The 24176-nt window shown below is 39.1% G+C and overlaps 1 protein-coding gene across 2 annotated transcripts in view; it reads right to left on the bottom strand.

The window, feature by feature from the left end:
* The window catches only part of runx2a (RUNX family transcription factor 2a), a 70590-nt gene that overhangs the window by 31418 nt on the left and 14996 nt on the right, over positions 1-24176 (bottom strand). The window lies entirely within an intron of this gene.

Below are 24176 nucleotides of genomic sequence, written 5' to 3'. Positions count from 1 at the left end.
CGAAATTACTATATTTTCTTTGTATAATTCTTTACAAACTTTCTTTTTATTTTCATGCCGTGACTTTTTAGATAATGTGCAGCGAGCAATTTTTTGAAAGAGTAAAATTTGCATTGTAATGGGCAAGTTTGTTCTTGATTACTGCAATGATTAAAGCAATCAATTAGATAATCCGTTACACAGCAAATACATAAAAAGTTATGGTCCTGATTTCAATAAGGCATTGACATTTTAGTGAGGGATTCTAGTTTATGACTAGAATCTTTTCAAAACATGCAAAGATTTCTTGGTAGAACTCAATAGAATCAATGTAATTCAACATTGTTTCAGTGCTCTGGACATTTAAAATAAACTGATCTTTCTTTGTCATGTTTGTAAAGTTGCATTTTGAATTGAAAACGTCAAATGGTTGTAAGATAAAATAAATTGGAAGTATTCACAGGCATTTTTAATGACAGGGCTAGCTATTGCTATTGTTATTAACATTTGAAATGGTTTTGCATGCAAACAGTGTTGGTCAGGCAAATCCTTTCCTTAAGCATGCCATCCCATTCATAAGAAACACAAACACAAGCAATAAAAACAGCAATCTACAGGTGCATAAACTGTTTGATTTCACTATAAATACAATGGAAAGACTGAAAACAAAATAAAGCCAGTCACCTTGTGTAGTTTGGGCCTGCTTATCAAGACTGAACTGGCCACTTTCAATGAAAGAAAAGTAAATAGCCAACTGCAGGAAAAAAAACTTGCTTAAGATGACTGATTTCCAATCGACAGTGTTTACGTATGAGATTGTGGGTAGAATTAAACAAAATTGTGATTTAATCTAGGTTTGGTGTAAATGGTTGATTGGTGGTCAGCATGGACTTGCTAGGCCTGTTTTCATGCAGAATCTTTCTCTGATACTATGTATCTATTTACACTAATCACATGGTATTCCCATTTTACTCTATCCATATTCCCATCAACTACCCCCCAAATTCCACCTACCAACTAGTGACAATATACATTGGCAAACTAACCCACAATCCTGCACAATTTTGGGATGTGGGAGGAAACTGGGCACAAGGGAAAACATATGTGGTCACATGGAGAACAGGCAAATTCCATACATATAGTGCTAGAGGTCAGTGGGGGGTATTCCTGAAAATAGACAATAGACAATAGACAATAGGTGCAGGAGTAGGCCATTCAGCCCTTCGAGCCAGCACCGCCATTCAATGCGATCAAGGCTGATCACTCTCAATCAGTACCCCGTTCCTGCCTTCTCCCCATACCCCCTCACTCCGCTATCCTTAAGAGCTCTATCCAGCTCTCTCTTGAAAGCATCCAACGAACTGGCCTCCACTGCCTTCTGAGGCAGAGAATTCCACACCTTCACCACTCTCTGACTGAAAAAATTCTTCCTCATCTCCGTTCTAAATGACCTACCCCTTATTCTTAAACTGTGGCCCCTTGTTCTGGACTCCTCCAACATTGGGAACATGTTTCCTGCCTCTAATGTGTCCAATCCCCTAATTATCTTATATGTTTCAATAAGATCCCCCCTCATCCTTCTAAATTCCAGTGTATACAAGCCCAATCGCTCCAGCCTTTCAACATACGACAGTCCCGCCATTCCGGGAATTAACCTAGTGAACCTACGCTGCACGCCCTCCATAGCAAGAATATCCTTCCTCAAATTTGGAGACCAAAACTGCACACAGTACTCCAGGTGCGGTCTCACCAGGGCCCGGTACAACTGTAGAAGGACCTCTTTGCTCCTATACTCAACTCCTCTTGTTACGAAGGCCAACATTCCATTGGCTTTCTTCACTGCCTGCTGTACCTGCATGCTTCCTTTCATTGACTGATGCACTAGGACACCAAGATCTCGTTGAACTCCCCCTCCTCCTAACTTGACACCATTCAGATAAAATCTGCCTTTCTATTCTTACTTCCAAAGTGATTAACCTCACACTTATCTACATTAAACTGCATCTGCCATGTATCTGCCCACTCACACAACCTGTCCAAGTCACCCTGCAGCCTTATTGCATCTTCCTCACAATTCACACTACCCCCCAGCTTAGTATCATCTGCAAATTTGCTAATGGTACTTTTAATGACAGGTTACTCACACTGGAACTATGGGGAAGCAGCTCTACTAGCTGGGCCACTATGCCACCCATATTCATGAAGTTCCTTTAGATTAATAACTACATAAATATTAACCAGTTACCAGGGGTCCAGTTTCCAGAACCAGGGGCCACAGTTTAAGAATAAGGGGTAGGCCATTAAGGACTGAGATGAGGAAAAAGTTTTTCACCCAGAGAGTTGTCAATCTGTGGAATTCTCTGCCACAGAAGGCAATGGAGGCCAATTCACTGGATGTTTTCAAGAGTTAGATTTAGCTCCTCGGGCTAAAGGAATCAAGGGAATATGGAGAAAAAGCAGGAATGGGATACTGATTTTAGATGATCAGGAATGATCATATTGAATGACGGTGCTAGCTCAAAGGGCTAAATGGCCTACTCCTGCACCTATTTTACTATGTTTCTATGTTTTCTGTTATTTACAGGAATCTTATCAAGGAATGATGGATACTATGATAGTTATTCACAAAAAGGTGTTTTTTTTAACTAGGCATAAGAACCTGAACTCAATGATTGCATTAATTGTATTGCTTTCATGAAAAACTGAAATGGGTTTGAAAGGATTCGTGGACCAAACTATCTACTCATTTTATCACTGTATCATTGTATGCATTATTATGACTGTACGATTATATTAAATAAACAATTGCACTCAATAAATCATTAACAAATCAAAACGATTTGATATGTTTCTTAATGTGGTTGATGCAAGTTTTGCATTTAGTTTGGTCATTCTAACTTCTGTTATTTATAACAAATAAATGTTACATATTAAAAATTAGTTTTACAGGTGTAAAATATTATTTTAACTGTAATGGGAAGAGGTAAAATTTCTGTTTCAACATTGAATAAGCTAAGCAGCATATGACTAGATTTATTGACCAGTCAATAATTTATTTATTATATAAAAGTTACCAATAGAATTACTCTACAAAATTGAGAAAATAAGATTTGTATCAATAGAACTATAATTGTTTTTAGTTCTGCCCTTATTAATGAAAGGATGAAGAGGCATTGAACAAATTACAAAGACGATTTACAAGGATGATACCAGAAATGTGAAGGATCGACAATCAGGACTTCTGTAGGCATGGCAGATATGCTGATGTTTACCTGTAGGGGAACTTAATAGTTATATAGAAGGTAGTCAGCAATAGGCTATTCAGATTTCTTTATTCAAAGTGCATGAAGAATGTGGAAATTTCCATTTCTAAAGAAGTACTGGAGGGAGAATTGAATAGAAGGTTGTTAGGTTATGATGGAGCAGCTTTACAACTCCAAGGATTTGGATTCAATCCTGACCTGACCTGTCCCAATAATAAGATTAAAAAGACATTTGAGATGCTTTCATTTATTAGCCAAAACATTTATGTGATCAGTAAGTTTGTCTCAATTCATATACAACACAGGTTAGACTACTGCATAATTATTGCGAAGAGGCAGACCACAAAATTACAAGAAATACATGATTGCATTGAAGAGGGTACAGAGTAGTTTCTTAAATATCTTTTGAAAGGATTATGAGCATGGTGTCTGAACTGAAAAAATTGAAGCTGAGGAAGGTTAGTATTAACTGGAATTCTTTAGTTTGGCACAATGTTTGGAATAAGGAGACATTCAGTTGCTTCTATGCACTCCTTGACTATCAATGAATTCTGTGCATTAGGTCACAGTGCCATAACCCATTGAATTTGATAATTGATTATTGAGCACAGCACTAACTTAAGCTTTAACCTGAAGTTCAGAACTCATTCTTGTTTATTTGACTCTTATCAATCCTGAAGAAGTGAATATTTAAATTGTTTTCATTAATACATTATTGAGCGGGTGTGGAACTCAGAATAAAAATTGTAGAAATCACTGTAGAATTTTTTTTCCAGCTGTCACACTTATTGCATTACCTGTCTCTATTTTTCTGTTCAACTAATTTAACGCAAGATATCCCCAAAAATGTTAGATTGACTTCTTGAACCACATCCTAAATATAACTTGTAAATAATTTAAACTTTAATTTTCAGAGAAAACTATACCTGCAATAATTTTTGTGTATGTGTAACTGTACTGTAGAGAACAACCATTATTAATTCAATGTGACTTAAATTCAAATGTGTGATAGATTATCATTTTTGATCAATCCAGCTCTATGTTTAATATGTGTAGCATACAAAGTGCTGGAGTAATTCAGCGGGTCAGTAGCATCTTTGTAGGACATGGATAGGTGACTTTTCTTCAGACTGACTTTGTATTCTAAGCAAAATTTTAGCATCTGTAGTTCCTTATGTCTCCTGTGTACACTTAACATGAATTGATGACAATGTAGTAGGTTATTGGCAATGCAAAGACTGCAGCACTTGCAATCGCCAGTAACCTCCTCCAGACTCTTCCCTTTGATAATATAACGATCTCCAGAAAACAAACCGGACTAACAAAGAATGGCATAATCCCATCAATTTAGAATGAGTATGATTAATTACTTTCTGTCAGACAAAAAAATTCTCTCAATGAATTCTCATAAGCACACGTTAGCAAACTAAAAAAAAGTAAAACCAAATTTCACTAAAATTGGCTTTAAAACCCCTTTTAAAACCCCTTTTAAAACGTTGCCTTTTCAGTTGCTTGAGGAGCCTGCAGCAAATAAGCAAGCACTAGAGAATGCTCATGGGAATGGATGAAGATTTTCATGATGTTGAAATGTGTGCAAAAGGCCAAAACAAGCAGCCCGATGACAACTATGGCATAGACAAGCTACATAAATAAAGCTACTGCTTGAGCAGAGATGACATGAATAACCAGAGGCTATGGCCACTGTATTTGCATCTAATATGCAATTTTGATAAACACCAGTCAGAAGGCTAAACAGCATTTAAAGCAAACCATTACTTCTCTCAAAAGTAGGCCTAATATTTGTATTTACTATTTAATTTATGTTATTCCCTTTTAAAAGTTTCCATTGCACCCCGAGCTTTTATGATTGCTTTTCCTTAGATTTGCTCTCTAAATAAGCTAAAAGAGCTGTAAGAGGTGAAGTATTCCTGGTCTCTGTTATCCAGATTAACATTGCTGAGATCAGAAATTCAGCACCTTGAGAGATCAAGCTAATATGCTACTAATCCAAAGCACCCAACCAAGCCTGTGTTCCAGCATACCTCTCAACAATTGATTTGCCATTTGTTACTTGCCACATGATAATAGAATATGAAAATTTCTCTCAATTGACTCAGAGACTACATGCATCTTTGCGATTTCATATTTCACATGAAAACAGTTATTAACAGATAAGGGAAGGAAAATATCTCTGAAATGAATCAAAAACCGTCATCTGGTCCTGATACAGGGTTTGACCCAAAGCGGTGACCATTCCTTTCCACCCCATTAAATTCCTCCAGCAAAGTATTTGTAGCATGCCATCAATTCTTGCTAGGCCACACTTGTCACCAAGCAACTTAACCAGAAGCTCCAGTTTGTGTTTCCTTTGAGTTGGGTATTAATTCTAAAAAGTTGGTCACCGTTTATTTGTACATAAAAGCCCCATTGTTGTATAGATCGAAGGTTGATATTGTTAATATTTTAGACATGAAGCATAATAATGGTTAGGATGGAATCAAGTGAAGCTTCAGTCTCTAATACCATTATGTAGTTTCTAATCCTTACCTTACACTACCCATAACAAGATTGCGAAGAGCACACAAAAAACCCCCAAGTTTCAATATTTTACCAACCATCAATGTACTGGTATATAAATATAGGAGAATGTTTTAAAGAGCATCTCAGCGGGTCAGGAAGCATCTCTGGAGAAAAGAAATAGGTGAAGTTTCAGGTCGAGACCCTTCTTCAGACACTTCTGAAGGTCTTGACCAAAAACTTCAACAATTGGTCCAAAAACAGGTTTCGACCCGAAACGTCACCTTTTCCTTTTCTCCAGAGATGTTGCCTGACCCGTTGAGTTACTCCAGCATTTTGTGTCTATCTTCGGTGTAAACCAGCATCTGCAGTTCCTTCCTACACGTGTTTTAAAGAGCTCCTTAAAAAGACTTATCATCAATAACTTTGTGTTAGTGGTATCCTAAACACAGCTACTTCATGTTTCAACAGTGTGTTATTTTAAGTACTTGCGATTAAGATGTAGGCTACTTCCTGGGATGAGAAGAATGTCCTATTACAAATGCTTAAAAGATTAGATCAATATTCTTTGGAATTTAGAAGAATAAGGGTTGATTTAACTGAAACATGTAAAGTGCTTAGAAGGAATGAGGTGTGTGAGACTTCTCATGGGACATGGAGATTCTCTGGAATTCTTTATCCAACAGTGTTGTGGAAACTAGATTATTTAGGGTATTTAATGTAAGGTAAATTTTAGAGAAAACATGGAACTGAAGACTATGGGGAACTGGCAAAGAGATGAGGCTTAGAGCAGATCAGCCATGGTCCCATTGAAGAATCCAGTGGCCTCCTGGTCCTTCTTTCTCATGTTCCTATGTACATGGGAACATGAACATGTATTGAGATGTTTTGCCTAAAACATGGTAGTTGCTTGGCCCGGTGTTAGAGAAGTCATATCAAGTAGTGAAGTATAGGACAATTTTCTTTCTCAAATAGCTTAAATTTTTAAATGCTGAGGGCAAGATTCAAATGTTTGCGACAAAAAGAAAACATTCTGGCACTCCTAATAAATCAATTGGCATTGATGGGAAAACACAAAAGCCAAATAAGCAAGTGTTATTAGAGTCTACATGCAAGGCACTGCTTTTTTTTTTTCTTTGCTGATTGACATGCTGTATGTGTTCAATGCTTTTAATTAGCTGCTTCACGTTTTAAGCTTCTGCAAAAGTTAAAAGTTTTTAAAGTTACTTCATTGCAGTTGTATTTTCTGCCCATAATCACTTTATTCATTTATATATTGGAAATACGTTAATTTTAACATGTTCCTATCACTTATCACAAATTATTAATATTCTCCCATTAATAATTATTTTGTTGGGTTTGCTGTTAATGTTGTACAAAGTCAACATCATTTAAGTAGATTGCGACCACTTTCTATAGCTGACCTTCAGTAATGTACAATTTAATTAAAAATGTATTAGTGTTATTTCTATTTAACCTATGTTAACTTTAAAGGTAATTGCAGCTCATCAGTGGAGAGGATGCATGTGTGCAAATACAAAGGATATTTATTGAATATGACTGCAAAATTTATGTGTCATGTAGAATTATGTTAAATTTATATTGCAGCATTCTAAATGGTTCTACAATAGATGGTTGGTCTTGTCACAGAGCAGACTAAATTAATCTATCAGTAACACAAAAACAATAGTTTTTTTTAGGAAAAGTCAATAAGGAATAAACTACATGGCTGTCAGAACAATTATACACTGGAAAAATGGCAGGCAGTGCCAAAAGCTCCTGTTTTTTACATTGTTGCTCAGCCTTTGTGGTGTCTGGTGACAATGAAAAATACATGAAGTGGAGCTCTTCCTCGTCAGTGATATTAATATAATTAATCCAAATTAACAATAGTTGATAAACCATATTACCAAAGAAGCACAGTAAAATTAAAGGAATACAACCTACATCAGGGATGTCCAACCATTTGGGCTTGGACGGCCACTTTTAGGTTGGAGCAGAAAATCATGTGTCAATATTTTGCTGCCATTTCCATGCACATGATGTATTAGCACATAATATTGTATCTAGCTCTGATCAGAATTCTACATTTTTTATTTATTTGTGAAGGGTCAGAATTCACTAACATGTGCTCATATATGTTCAGCACTGTGCAGATATCCCCAAGAAAGGTTAGAGTTTAGTCTCAGCATGGCTCTTGATTGTAGGCCCTTTTGAAGTTATTACTAGATTTGTTTTTTGATTAGCGTGTTAAAATAAGTTATTTGAGGTGGGATTTTAAGATGAAACGTTCATTGGTGCCTGATAAATTTGTTCAAGTAGCACAATTTTTAATTTTTAATTGTAATGCAATTAAATTCTTATGAGAAATAAACAGTTGTTAAAAACAATCAGGGTCCAACTGCTACAATGTCCACTTCATAAAGAGTGGTATGGGCCAAACATAGACAAATGGAATATGTCACTTATAAAACCAGGTCAGCATAGTTGTTGTCTGAAGGATCTGTTTCTATCCTGTGACTCTAATTTCCATTCCAAGCCAGCTGATTCAATAACGTTGTTGGTACTCAGACATGTGAAGTAACACCAAATTGCTTGCATGTCTCAGGGGTGTTTCCTTCCCCTATTTGATGCCGAGGATCAGCTTCACGTCAGAGGTGGGTTCCCCCATCCCTACCATTAAACACTCCTCCTATTTCTCACCAATCTGATTGTGACCTTGACGATCAATCTCCTGGCAGTTGCTCACAATCTCCACAACCATTCCACCCCCCTCCCCCAAACCTAGATGTCTGGATGGCCTTACTCAACCCATAAAGTCCTAATTACCTCCCTGTACCCATCTGGAACCCTGACGAACACCCTCCAATTTCAATTGTGCAACACTTCTGTGTGAGGCCTGCTCCAATCTCCATTTATCTCAGAGACCCTCATCCACCTGAAAGCCCTGTGTGTATTATCTCTCATGACATAAGAGACCTTTCGGCCCATTAAATCTATGTTAGCTCTCAGAGCACTCCCATAAATCTCATGTCCTCATTTATTTTCTTACAGCCTATTCTCTTTCAAATGCCCATCAATTGCACCGTGAGACCCAATCTGCCTTGCGTAACCCTATAGGCTCATCTGCAATGATATTTTGGAGTGGTGGACCCTCTAAATATGTATTCATTGGACCATTGTGTCTGGCCTGTTTAACATGCCTTACCAGGCTCCTAAAAATTTCCAGGGCAATTGCTCTTATTAGCAATTAAATACTGTTTGGTGTGAAATATAATGTGGGGATCAGGCATCTGAAAAAGAAAACAGCTGTCCATGATTATTAGTTCCAGACCTTTCCTGTTGCATCCTGTCATCACCTGCACCACAGTTACGAACTAGAGCACTGCTTTCACTCCACAATCTAAAAGGCACTGATTTGTTGTAATGTAACTTACTCATTACTACAATAAACCTTTGTGCATTACACTCTACTTAAATATGTGTTACAATTTGATCATGGCCTGTGAGTTTTGGGACTGAGCCATTTTTCAAGGGCAGAAAAGTGTTGTAATACTGTGGTGAGCATGCAACCATTCTAAAATTCAAAATTGTACATGGTTAATGAAATGTATGACACTGAAATGAAGATTAGCATGGACTTTCATTGTGGTAGCATTAAAATATAACAGAAGAAAATGTTTCAGATGAAAAAACATTTAGTTCCTTCCTTGTTACAACTTGGGGCAAAATGGAACAATGAGAATGGGCTTGTGGTAAACTCGCATGACTGCACTGCATAATGCTTATGCCCTGTGTTGTTTCAGGCGGAGAGCAATATCATCATTAAATCAAGCAGGAATGAAGTGTAAGTTGGGGTAGGACTGGATTCCTGGCGATAGGAGCTTGCCATGGGGACTTGTAAGTTGTTGGATGGATAGTAAAACAATGGCCGTTGGGGACAAAAGAAGCACAATGTCTTTCCCCGTGGGGCTCGGAGAAACATTCCAGCCACAGGGAAAACTGTAAAACTGTTAATTACAAATTACTGTCTCTTGTCTACCTTCAAAACTCATATATGGCAGATTTCCCTGCGTTCAACATGATAGTTGCTCTGTGTGGCTCATGCTTAAAATTGCAATAACTTCATGAATATTTACATGAATATTCTTGGAGCCCAAAGACACCTTCCAAAATTTGGAACTAAATAAATAGTGGGTGTGATTGTCGAACAAATGAGGACGTAAATACTTTGCTTTTATTGTTTAACTCACCACGTGCAAATGTTTCCATTATTCTGTTATGGGAGAAGAGATTTAAGGCCAGGGTTTGTAGGTTTATTTCTCTCTTGCTCACAACAGGATGATCATTTATTTTTAACACCAGATTGACAGAGTTCCCCAATAGCTCCAGGACAAGCCTACTAGGAAAAAGTATATGGATTAGGATCTGATAGACACAAAAAGCTGGAGTAACTCAGCAGGACAGGCAGCATCTCTGGAGAGAAGGAATGGGTGACATTTCGGATCGAGACCCTTCTTCAGACTAGATTAGGTTCTGCGCAGCTGAAGTAAATCGGATTCTAACGTGGTTCTTCCACCTCAGCCCCAGCCCTTGAAATGTCCTCAAGCTTTATGTATCCATCATTATGAAATCACCAGATTGACATTGTTTCATTCATAATTGATAGTAGCTTCTTCCTGCTTCCACTAAAGCACTGCTTTATTTTCCTAGCATTTCCTCTGCAACATTATTCACGATTGCTAGAATTTTCACAACACCTTTTCTACCTGTAGTTAATTTTTAAACAAAATGCAGTATGTCTAATAGATAACATATACATACAGTGAAATCTTTATGGAGGAGAAAGTTGTTTTAGGTTGTTAGCATCAAACACAGGATTGGGTCCTATTTGTACTTGCCATCCACAACCTTCACACTGCATTGAATTGAATTGAGCCCTGTAAATCTGCTCCCAGTTCATCAAATATTGCCTCCGCTGATCAATTACAGAACATTAAATCACTCGGATGAGATCATTGCATATTTAAGTTTGGATCAAATACTCAGGTACCGTAGATACAAGCAGTGAATTTTTTTAGCCAACAATTGGCTACAGAAAATCAGAAGCTGGACAAGGAAAGTCTGTGGCAGATTGAAATCAAGTCTTAGAAGTAGAATTCTGAAAAAATATGCTCACATCAAGTTCAAATTCATTTATGTTGTTATGCCTGCCACTTATGATAAAAGTGTGAAATCAATTTGTGCAACTTCATCAGTGGCAGGGCTTGGGTCTTTTTACTGGCACTAACCGAATCCCAGTACACACTGCTCATTGCATTAACTGTATGTCACTTCATACCAGCTTTTTTAATTTCTCAAAAGGCAACAAAAAAGCAACTTCATACCAAGCATTTAATAACACATTGCAATACTGCTGCAATACCATCAATTATTCAGTCCTTATACTGCCATGTGGTCTTCAGAGAATTCACCAGCCTCTCTGACTCTATGTAAAACATTATAATGTAATAGACCCCACAAACGGGATTATCTCCCATTCTGTTGTGCACCAGCACTATTGGTAGTAAAATGAAAACAGCTCCCTCTGAATGTCTTGCGTTGACTGTTCAATTTGTAAAGGCATTTACATTGACTGTAATGAAACACTTTTGTTGTCTTGAATGCACTGCTAATAAAATGTGACCAGTTTTTAATTCATTACCATTCCGTGCACTTCATATTGCTGCCAGTTTAGAATTATTGGTAATCTACGATAATCGCAGCAGTTAGGTGAAATAACTATTTACCCAATTAAGCTGCTGTATGTTATACCTACTCTGTTTCTTTATAACCCTGTCCTTTAATGTATTTATTGGTTACTCTGAGGTCATTTACAATTTTATTTCACATTTTTTACAAAGAAAAAAGCAACAACATTGCAATAATGAATTTCATAATGCCAGGGTGTGCTAAACTAATTAGCAGCCAGTTAAAACTTTGAAATGCAATTACAGGCACTTCCTGTGTTACATAAGAGTTCCATTGCTGAGAACTGTCCTTACCCCGATTTCTCCTAAAGTCAGAAATATTCCATTAATTTTTACAATGATCCACATCGTAACACTCTGCACACCCTTACCATAATTCTTTCATTTCATTACCATATCCATAATTAAACTAATGGAGTAAGAGTGTTAAATAAGGATAAGAGTGTTGGGCAATCTGAACGCAGAGTCTTTTTCCCAGGCTAGCACAGTGGCACAGCTTGCCTCTGCGCCAGAGACCCGGATTCAATCCTGATCTTGGGTTGCTGTCTTTGTGGAGGTTTGTGCGTTCACCCTGTGACCACATGGTTTTCCTCCGGCTTTCTCTCACATCTCAAAGACTTGTGAATTGGTAGATTAATTAGTTGCTGTAAATTGCCCCTTGTGTGTAGGTGAGTGGTAGAATCTGGGGGGAGTTGATAATAATATGGAGAGAATAACGTTGTATTAGATTTGTGCAGGATTAGTCTAGATCAGTGTGGACTTGATGGGCCAAAGGACTGGTTTTCATGTAGAATCTCTCTCCAACTTTAATTATATATATATGGGCACATAATCTGCATTCAGTCATGACATGTATTACCTTGTACTGGGAAATGAGTCTTGCCAGGTGACCGGTGTTTCAGTGGAAGAACATTTTGTGAACAGTGATTACAACTACAAAAATATTAAGATACTTATGAATAAGGATAAATTTGGACCTTGCAGGAAGGTACTAACTTGGGATAAAACAGATTACAGCATTATTAGCTAGGGAGAGTAAATTGGGAGCAGTTGTCATTGGAGTATGTCACATTTGACATGTGGGAGTTGTTTAAAGGCCAGTTGATTAGAGTTCAAGAAAAGCATGTTCCAGTAAGGAGGAAAGATAAGGATAGAAACATAGAAACATAGAAAATAGGTGCAGGAGGAGGCCATTCGGCCCTTCGAGCCAGCACCACCATTCATTGTGATCATGGCTGATCGTCCCCAATCAATACCCCATGCCTACCTTCTCCCCATATCCCTTGATTCCACTAGCCCCTAGAGCTCTAAATCCATCCAGTGATTTGGCATCCACTGCCCTCTGTGGCAGAAAATTCCACAAATTCACAACTCTCTGGGTGAAAACGTTTTTTTCTCACAGATTTAAATGGCCTCCCCTTTATTCTGAGACTGTGGCCCCTGGTTCTGGACTCACCCAACATTGGGAATATTTTTCCTGCATCTAGTTTGTCCAGTTCTTTTATAATTTTATATGTTTCTATAAGATCCCCTCTCATCCTTCTAAACTCCAGTGAATACAAGCCTTGAATGGCAAGGTGAGGGAATCTTGGACGACCAAAGAAGTTGTAAATTTGGCTAAAAGGATAAAGGAAGTATATATATGGTTTAGAAAATTGAAATCATACAGAGCCTTTTAAGGAATATAAAGGAACCAGGAACTCAAGGACCATTAGAAGGCCAAAAAGGACCAGGAAATGTAATTGGTGAGTCGAAGTGATGAAAATCATAAGAGTTTTTATACATGAATTGAATAAGAGGGAATCCAGGGTTGCTAAATGAAGGAATTTATGCTTGGAATGAGACGATGTAGGTGAAGTACTGAATGAGTACTTTGCATCTGCATTCACCAAGGAAAAGGACATGAAGGACAGTGACATCAGTGTGGGAATACTGATATGCAAAGACAGTTTAAGATCAGAAGGAGGTGGGGTGTTGGAGCTCATGTAGAGCATTGTGGTGAATTAATTCCCAGGCCCTGATAGGATCTATCTCGGGTTATTGAGATAGGCCCCAGAGAGGAGATTACAGCAGCCAAGGCAAAGATCTTTCTTCATCTCTAGCCACAGGCACGGTCCCGGAGGACTGGAGTAGCCATTGTTGTTCCTTTGTTTATAAAGGGAAATAGAGATAATCCAGGAAATTATAGACCAGCGGGCCTCACGTCAGTGGTAGGGAAGATATTGGAGAGGATTATTTGGAAAAGGATTTACTCATATTTGGAAAAAAAGGGCTAATTAGGACAGCAAGCATGACTTTGTCCATGGCTGGTAATGTCTTATGAACTTGATTGAGTTTTTGAGGAGGTGCAGAAGGTGATTCATAAGGGAAGAACACTGGATATTGTTTACATGGATTTTAGTAAGGCGTTTGATAAAGTTCCTTATTGTGGACTGATCCAGAAGATTAAAATGCATGGGGTCCACAATCTTTGGTTTGGATTCAAAAGTGGCTTACTCATAGAAAACAGAGTGGAAGGGTGTTATCCTAGCTGGAAGTTTCTGACAAATGGTGTTCCACAGGGATCTATGCTGGGATCTCTGTTGTTGGTGATCTACTGTATATCAACAACTTGAACGTAAACATAGTTTGCAGATGACATAAAAATTGGTGGAATCACAAACAGTGAAGAAGGCTGTCAAAGTATACATTGGGATATAGATCAGCTACAGATATGGGTGGAGAAATGGCAGATGGCATTTAATCCGAGCATATGTGAGGTGTGTTCCACTTTAGGGGGTTGAATATAAGGGGAAAACATTCAATTAATAGCAAGACCTTTAAAAGCATTGATGTATTGTTGGATCGTGCAGTTGAAGTCCATAGCTCCCTGAAAGTGACAACACAAATAAATTGCTTTCAACAGTCAGGGCATCGATATAAGAGTCAGGAAATCATGTTGGTGCTCAATAGGACCTTGGTTTGGCCGCATTTGGAGTATTGTGTGTAGCACGGATATGGAGGATTTGGAGATGGCGCAGAAGTGGTTTACCAGAATGCTGCCTTGATTAGAGGGTGTTAGATATGAGGAGAGGTTGGACTAACTTGCATTGTTTTTCTCTGGAACATCAGAGGTTGAGTGGAGGCCTAATATAAGTATATAAAGTTATGAGAGGCCCAGAAAGGGTAGACACTAAGAACCTATTTCCCAGGGTGGAAATGTCAAAGACTAGAGGGCATAACTTTATAGTGAGAGGAGCAAAGGTAAAGAAGATGTGATTGTGTTATTTTTTACAAAGAGTGGTGGGTGTCTGGAATGCACTGCCAGTGGTGGTGCTAGAGGCAGATATGACAGTGGCATTGAAGAGTCTTTTTGATAGGCAAATAAATATGCAGGGAATGTAGGGATATGGATCACATACAGGCAGAGATTAGTTTAACTAGGCATCATGTTCAATATGACCATTGTGGGCCAAAGAGCCTATCTATGCTGTATTGTTCTATATTCTATTTATTCACAAAATGCTGGAGTAACTCAGCAGGTCAGGCAGCATCTCGGGAGAGAAGGAATGGGTGACGTTTCGGGTCGAGACCCTTCTTCAGACTGATGTCAGGGGGGCGGGACAAAGGAAGGATATAGGTGGAGACAGGAAGATGGAGGGAGATCTGGGAAGGAGGAGGGGAAGGGAGGGACAGAGGAACTATCTAAAGTTGGAGAAGTCGATGTTCATACCACCGGGCTGCAAACTGCCCAGGCGAAATATGAGGTGCTGCTCCTCCAATTTCCAGTGGGCCTCACTATGGCACTGGAGGAGGCCCATGACAGAAAGGTCAGACTGGGAATGGGAGGGGGAGTTAAAGTGCTCGGCCACCGGGAGATCAGTTTTGTTAATGCGGACCGAGCGCAGGTGTTCAGCGAAGCGATCGCCGAGCCTGCGCTTGGTTTCGCCGATATAAATAAGTTGACATCTAAAGCAGCGGATGCAATAGATGAGGTTGGAGGAGGTGCAGGTGAACCTTTGTCTCACCTGGAAAGACTGTTTGGGTCCTTGGATGGAGTTGAGGAGGGATGTAAAGGGACAGGTGTTGCATCTCGTGCGGTTGCAGGGGAAAGTGCCCGGGGTTGGGGTGGTTTGGGTAGGAAGGGACGAGTGGACCAGGGAGTTATGGAGGGAACGGTCTCTGCGGAACGCAGAGAGGGGAGGGGATGGGAAGATATGGCCAGTGGTGGGGTCCCGTTGTAGGTGACGGAAATGTTGGTGGATGATATGTTGGATCCGCTGGCTGGTGGGGTGGAAGGTGAGAACGAGGGGGATTCTGTCCTTGTTGCGAGTGGGGGGAGGGGGAGCAAGAGCGGAGCTGCGGGATGTAGAAGAGACCCTAGTGAGAGCCTCATCTATAATGGAGGAGGGGAAGCCCCGTTTTCTGAAGAACGAGGACATCTCGGAAGCCCTAGTGTTAAACACCTCATCCCGGGCGCAGATGCGGCGTAGACGGAGGAATTGGGAGTAGGGGATACATTTTTTGCAGGGGACCGGGTGGGAAGAAGTGTAGTCCAGATAGCTGTGCGAGTCGGTGGGTTTGTAGTAAATGTCCGTCACTAGTCTGTCTCCTGTGATGGAGATGGTGAGGTCCAGAAACGGGAGAGAGATGTCAGAGATAGTCCAGGTATATTTAAGGGCAGGATGGAAATTGGAGGTGAAGTGTATGAAGTCAGTGAGTTCTGCATGGGTACAAGAGGTAGCACCAATGCAGTCGTCGATGTAGCGGAGGTAGAGTTCGGGGACTTGTTCTATGTTCTATTGTGAATACCATGAAACATTCCATCATTATTGTTACTAGCTTGAAAAATGCTTCAAATGTGGAGGGGAGAATTTCTATAAAGTAAGATACAATATCTGTAGGTCAGGTCATTTGTAACCCAGGGAGCTCCAGTGTTGTTATAATGTTGGAAACATTGCAGCTAATTTGCACAATGTTGGTTTTCCACAAATAACAACATAATAATGGCCAGACAATTTGTTTTTAGGAATATGGTTGAAGGAACTTCTTTGGTGTCTACAAAAGTAATTGCAGAACAGAAACTGTTCAATGCCTATAATTAGGTTTTCTTAAGTCTCACTCCTCTTTATTATATTTATCTGATCAATATATCTTCCTGATTTTTTTCTTATTTATCCAGCTTCCCCTTAAATATATAAATAATAATCACCCCAAATACAATGTGAGAATCATTACAATAAAATAGTTTATCCTGACCTTATTTCATTTTCTGGGAATGACATGAAGAAGGATAGAGCATCTGTCACTATTACTGACACTCGTATTGTTTTGTTGGCCCATTAGTGGTTAAAATACTTTGGTGTTGGAGAGAAAATCCATTCCTGCAAAAATGGCATGCACACTAGAACAGCTTTCTAAAGCCATTTAACAAATATTGGGCAATAAATTCATAAAGCTTTTGCAGAAATGGGCCAATGGAAGATTGTTGCTTCTGGTTCTGTTCCGTTTTGAAAAAAGTCACACATTTTTTGTAAACAAAGAGCCATGTGAACCAAAACAATTTAAGGAAAACTACACACTGCTTAAGAATACTACATGTTAAAAAATTGCACAAAAAAAACATTTAAGTACTCTGAAATAGATTGTTTAGTGAAATGTATTCTGGGAAGCATGAAATCATTTTGGTCAGCTTTTTTTGGCTACGGTCAACACACGCTGAAGTTCTTTAATTATACAGAAATATTTCTTATAAACTGTTATTCCTTGAAAAAAATCTCAGGAAATTATTTTACAGCCCACAGCTGGTGGGCACACCAATGTCACTCTTGCTAAATGTACTGTATTTCTTTACAACAAAGGAGCATGTCGTTCAAAGGCTTTGGCAGAACACTTTGTGAGTAAACCATTGTTTCTTTTAATTTGGATTATTGCCCCAGTAGAAAAGCAAATGATCCAAATTCAGACTGCAGTGGAACAGAAAGATTGCCTGATAATGTTTTCAGTTTATGATTGATTGATTCACTAATGCTTCTGGGTGATCTGCACTTTTGAAAGTTGAGCTGTCACCATCATTCCTTCAGTTTGATGATGTGGCTGAAAGCAGGAAGCTTCTGTTGCAAGCACTTCCTCGTTAACAGAAAGCTGTTGCAGTCATTTCACTTGGTTGTTTTCCTTTAAAAACTTTTTGCCATAATTTTGAACATTCAAGAAGGCTGTAGTTCAGTTAGGTTATTTCCAGTAACAGGAAACATTTGCAACAGAGAGCGACTGTACACTATTAAACCATTAACCAAATCTGTCATAATTTTACATCTATATGTTACTTGCTAATATTTCAAACAAGCTTTGCAACTACGTACCTTTTTCAAAATGTCTCTGCTCAAAGCAAAAATGATTCACAAAGAACATTTGTTTTTGGAATTAGAGAAGTACAAATACTTCTGAATAATTTCCACTAAAATGACTACACAGGGAATTGACAAAATGCAGTATTCCAATAAATTTTGTAATGCGTCATTTCACAAAACTTACCATTTCAAAATATCAAGAGTTAGTATGATTAAGCCTTGATAAGTCAGGCATTTTCATGAGAAACATACACTGCCAATTCAATCTCAATGTGGTTTCAGATCAGTCTGATGTACACATCTTTTAAAAAATCAGAAAACTTATGTCAGAGATAGTCTATTTGTTACATGTCCAGATATTTTAACCATGATAGAAACTAGTTTTGAGGCATTATATGCACACCATTCCCATGAACCTAGCTGTTTGTGGGGAAAGACGAAAAAGACCAAAGTGGTCACTGCCACTTCCCAGTGAGATCCTATAGAATTGGGGTAAGGATGAAGCCACTATTTGCCAACACATTCAGTTACCAAAATTAATCGTCTTTTGCAAGGAAAATTCAGATTACTAATCCACTGCCTTATGAAAAAGAGAACAACTCATCAGATAGAAGGAGTAAAATAGGAGCAAGAGTGGTATAGCTCAGCATAAGACACGAACACTAAAATTCTGCAGAGAATCTACTAGTCTCTATGAGGGGAGACCTCAGTAAAACTTACTGAATAGTGAAAGGTCTGGATAGAGTGGGTGTGGAGAGGACATTTCCACTAGTGGGAGAATCTAGGACCAGAGGCCATTGTCTCAGAATAAAAGAAGATGGGGAGGAATTTCTTTACTCGGAGGGTGATGAATCTGTGGAATTCATTGCCACAGAAGGCTGTGGAGGCCAAATCAATGGATATTTTTAAGGTGGAGATTGACAGATTCTTGATTAGGATGGGTCTCAGGGGTTATGGGAAGAAGCAGGACAATGGGGTTGAGAGGGAAAGAAGGATCAGCCATGATTGAATAGCGGAATCGGGCTGAAGGGCCTAATTCTGCTCCTGTAACTTATGAGACTATCCCTTTGTTTAACTGATACAATCCCAAAGGAAACAATGTAAGATTCAGGGAGTAAACTGGTAGAAAACCTGTCAAATTAGTTTCCTCTCTTCAGTGGTAAAGACAACCTTTGAATCCGACTCTTTATAGAAATTTTTTCATTCAGAAAGCTTTATAAGTACAATTTTATATATGAACTATGGGACTTAAGCTTTGGACATTATATTGACAAGGACTATTTTTCTAAAGATTCAGCTATTAAATGTATGATCACAGTCACATATGTATTCGTGGCAAAGATAGTCTCATTCAAATATTCTGTTACCAGGCCAATGATTCACACAAATCATAAATATTTATTTTCCAATTCTCCTCTCCTGGAGACATCAACTGATGCTTAATAGCAGTCACATTTACCAGGCCCACATGTTGTTCACGTGTGGTTATAGTCAATTAACATTGCCAGGGTACTTATCATGAGACTTTTATAATTAATGCTCTCACCAAACATCCACCGCTTATTGTTGCTGCCAACATGGGTTGCTCAATAGCAACCGGAAATAAGAACAGTGGACAATATTTCTTCTGTTCAGTCAAAGCACAGTCTCAAATTATGAGATAGGACTGACAATCACAAAATATGAGGTATGTCTCGAAATATGTAAGATGTTTGGAAATGAAATTTGGATAGTTTTTATTCGCTCGAAGGATGGTAAAACTTTAGAATCTTTACCTTGGAGGCTCAGTCAGTCATTGACTTTATTCAAAATTGAGGTCAATATCTTTTTGGACAGTGGGAAATCAAGAGATGTAGAGGTGGAACAGGATTAGTGGTTTTGAGACTGAAGATAAATCATGATCTAGAGTAGCAGAGCAGGCTCAAAGAGCTGAATGGACTACTCCTGTTCCTTTTACTTTTGCCCTTATGTTCTCTAACCCAGAAACACTAAGATTTATAATTTTTGCCAGCATCTGACTAGACATTAGGACTGATTCAGGGTCTGAATATGAATATTTCTTTATCAGTGTGGCACATTGAAACTCCTTAAAACATGAGGTCTTCAGCAACATACAAAACTGGACCATTGACTCAATTTAAAACACCAGCAAAAAGTAGAGAGTTCATTGTTCTGTGCTACATGTTATTGTGTTTTGAATCCTGACCATTAAAAGCGTATTTGTGCTCGTGGGAGAAAAGGTTAAAAATATCATTTTACAGATGATAAATCCTGCCATCTTTCCTTAATGACGTTTGTGTTTCACCAACCTAATATTGATTAATATGGACTATGAAAATGAATATAGTATCATTGGTAACAATTTGGGTGATGCGATCCCCATAAAATGAATATGTGGAGAAAAGCCAAAAACATTTGTTGGAAAATATGTATGAAAATTAGTCATCTTAGACTGTAGAGATAAGTTGGGGCTAGAGGAGGGAGAGAGAGGGGGGGGGAGGGAAGATCCCTGTTGTATGACTCTATGACTCTCACTCTGTGATGACTATATTGCCTTAGGCAGAATAACATTCCACAGTTTAGTTTTAAGACAATGGTATGACCTTCTGATTTATTCACCAGGTGTACACCATGCAAATTGTAACCAAGGAACTGATATTTCCCAAGTCTCACAGCTAAATTTGTAAATTACACAGATCCAGATTGATGTGTCTTAAACCAGGTGATGTTTCAAGAGTCGGCTCATTATCAGAGCTGGGAAAGCACCAGATTTGATTGCTGCTTTCTATTTATTAAAAGCTCGGGATCAAAGCACAGCTGCCTTTTTAAACGCCTGCAGCAATTTACAAGGGCAATTGTTCTTTCTTAAGGTAGATCCCAAAATAATGTAACTGAGGATTTTAAACAAAATACAGTGGCACAGCTGACAGAGCTGTTGTCTCACAGCGTTGGAGACCCAGGTTCGATCCTGACTTCGGCCACTGACATTGTGGAGTTTGCACATTCTCCCTGTGACTATATGGGCTTTCTGCAGGTGCTCCAGTTTCTCTGCTCCACATTCCAAACACATGCGGGTCGGTAGCTTAATTGACCCCTGTAAATTGTCCCCAGTGGGTTACGAGTAGAATCTAAGGGGAGTAAATGAGAATGTGAGAGAATAAAATGAATATTAGTGTAGATGGGTGGTTGATGGATTGACAGGGACTTGATGGGCTGAATGGCCTGTTCCTGTGTTGTATGACTCTAACTCAAAAACACTGTATATGGAAGAAGCCTTGCTGCAACACTGGAACCAGTATGCTTCCCCTGGTCCTAGCTGGATTGCAAAATGATTGGTAAACAGAAAAGATAATAGTGAAAGTACTATGTAAAATACCCATATTATTTGAAGGAAGGAAATCATTAGCCCAGTTATGTAGTGCAGTAACTACTCTAATCTTTCCTGCCCATAAAAATTCCCAGAGTTACTCTCCTAGCAAACATTTTAGTCAAACGGATAGAAAAGCAACATGGAAATCAATCTATTCATGACAGTACCATTGGGAAGAAGAAATAAGCTCTGGAAATACTTAACAAATGGTAGGATGGAGAAAGATGTTGAGAAAGGTGTTGAGGTATAAGAAGTCTTTGGGCACAAGCTTATATATCCTTAGAGTTAACAGAAGAGGTAGCTAAAATAGTTGATGTAACGATAGAAGCAGCTTAGGCAAAGCTCACTGATCTGTAGCCCCCTTCCCCCACCCCCCTTGCCTACCTCACATTACATTATAACCTTATTATAACACCCTTACAAGAAGCAAAACAGTGACATGTACTTGGGGATCTAAAAGTGAATTTATAGTTACTGTTTAGTTTATTGTCACGTGCACCGAGGTACAGTGAAAAGCATTTGTTGCGTGCCAACCAGTCAACGGAAAGACGATACATGATTATAATCAAGTGATTTACAGCATACAGATACATGATAAGCCATTAAGACCCTTGCCTCCATGCATCTGGATCTTGGCAGTTACCCTGCATTGAGTGCATTTCTGAAGTTTGTGCTCATGCATCCTGTTCCTTGTATAGTGTACTTAGGGTGGATGTTAAACCACATGCTATAGAACGCAAAGAAGTGACAAACATATGCATCATCACTGTACGGACCTCTGTATTTGGTGCCACAGACCTGACTGCTGCTGCTCTCCTGTGAACAGGTTATCCCCACCAAGACTATTGAAAAAGGCTTACTAATTTTGTGGGGAATGGCCTGCACTCTCTGCCCACTCCCTTTCCTGGTGGTCACCCATCTACTATTAGTCTGCACTTTAGGTTTTAGTTTATCATTTTAGTTTTGGAGATACAATGCGGAAACAGGTCCTTCAGCCCACCAAGTCCACGCCGACCAGTGATTCCTGCACATTAACACTATTCTATGCACCCTAGGGACAATTTATATTGATACCAAACCAATTAACCTACAAACCTGTATTTCTTTGGAGTATGGGAGGAAACCGAAGATCTCGGAGAAAACCCACGCAGGTCACGGGGAGAACATACAAACTCCGTACAGACAAGCCCCCATAGTCAGGATTAGATCCCAGGTCTCTGTTGCTGTAAGGCTGTAACTCTACCGCTGCACCACCGTGCTACTTTATTCTAACTCCTATCTGTGACGCTCTCATTCTTCCAGACGATCCTGAGATTATCCAGTTACAGCACCAGTTTCCTCACACGGTCAGTCAAGAACTGTAGCTGGACATTCTTCCCACAGGTGTAGTTCTCAAAGACACTAGACATTTCCCTGATTTTCAGTATAATTCAGGAGCATACCAGTGCCCTAATCGTCATCCCTACTGCACTTAGACCAAGGAAAAGTTTAAAGAAAAACAGACCTTACCTTGTTTTGCCTTCACCCACCACGCTGAAGACTCATGCGCCGAAGCCTCAGTACTTGCCTTTGAACAACGCACTTGCACCTGAATACAGAGCCTCTCCCAAAATGGTCGCTCCCAATGGACCACACTGCCAGTACCTGCCTTCATTCTATATACTACCTGGAGCAGTCACTCCGGGACACTAAAGGCTGCTTTTTAAATCACTCGCACTCCTCCTCCTCTCCGCTGTTCATTTGGAAGCGAAACTAACATGGCCTCATGCTAACAGCTGCTTTTTAAACCACCCGTGTTGTTCCTTCTCTCAACTGCTTACTTACAAGTTGTTATAAAAAATATGAATTTCACATGCCATTTTGCTAGAAGAAGAAAGTATAAAATTCTTTTACTTATAGCATCATGTTATTTTGGAGCTGGTGAGGGGAAATTTTGAAGCTTGTTGATCATCTATGCAATTGACATTAAAAATTATGGATGTGCTCTTTGTTTCAGAAATACTGTCAATGCTGTAAGCATTCTTACCCAATGCACAGGTAAGTCAAAGGTTGCATGAACAAATATCTCATTTCCTGTCAGTCTACCTATTCAAGTAGAAAAAAATTAACAGACAGAGAGAATTGAGCAATCCAGAGATTAATCGCTGCGTTCTTTTGAACAAACTATCACAGCCCTTTAAACAAGGATGAATCAAAGCTCAAGGGAAAAAAGTTCAAAGGTAAATACAGCAATTATAAGATTGAGAGGGTTTTTAATCTTTTAGCGTACAGTAGTCACTCGCTGTTAAGAAGTATTTCCAAGAGGGAGTGCCAGGGACTTTCACTTTAAAAATAGCACCTGTGCAGTCCAAGTACTTACCTGAAAGCAGATAGTGGGGGGGGGGGGGGGGGGGGGAGATCTGTTGCTGATGTGTGAAGTTAAAAAGATCACCTGTCAACAGATGGAAAACTGATCTTATAAACACACTGGGGATCGTTACATTTTGAATTTAACTCATTGGTATTCTAATTCAGGGGAAAGCACCGAGCAAGTTCATGACACTGTGACTGAAATGTCCAACACCTGCTCCTATTTCTTAGAAAAGACGAAGACATTGAAAAACTACAGATATCACGCTGTACATGAAATAAGTTGAAAATGAAACTAAAAACACTCTGCTAGAGAGGAAAATGAGACCCAACTGCTGTGGTGACACTCCACATTAATATCAGCCCACGCAAGCAACAGCCATCAGCCTGAACATTTTTTTGGTGCACGATTTGAAATAACCACTAAGTGGAATATATAGGTAAACCTTTTCCTCAATGAGAAAGCCAGAGAATACAAGTATCCACGCTACCCATTTTACCAGATATTGCCAATCTACAGTCATGAATACAATCGTATCCCAAATCTCAACAATAAGATACGATGGTATCTGCTCCTCTCTGCTAAAGATAAAGAAGGCAGTTGTGTCTGGAGCAAAGC

Source organism: Rhinoraja longicauda, chromosome 5, assembly GCF_053455715.1.
Source record: "Rhinoraja longicauda isolate Sanriku21f chromosome 5, sRhiLon1.1, whole genome shotgun sequence".
Classification (NCBI taxonomy): domain Eukaryota; kingdom Metazoa; phylum Chordata; class Chondrichthyes; order Rajiformes; family Arhynchobatidae; genus Rhinoraja; species Rhinoraja longicauda.
Note: the sequence above shows the minus strand (reverse complement) of the source record. Positions and strands in the feature narration are given on the sequence as shown.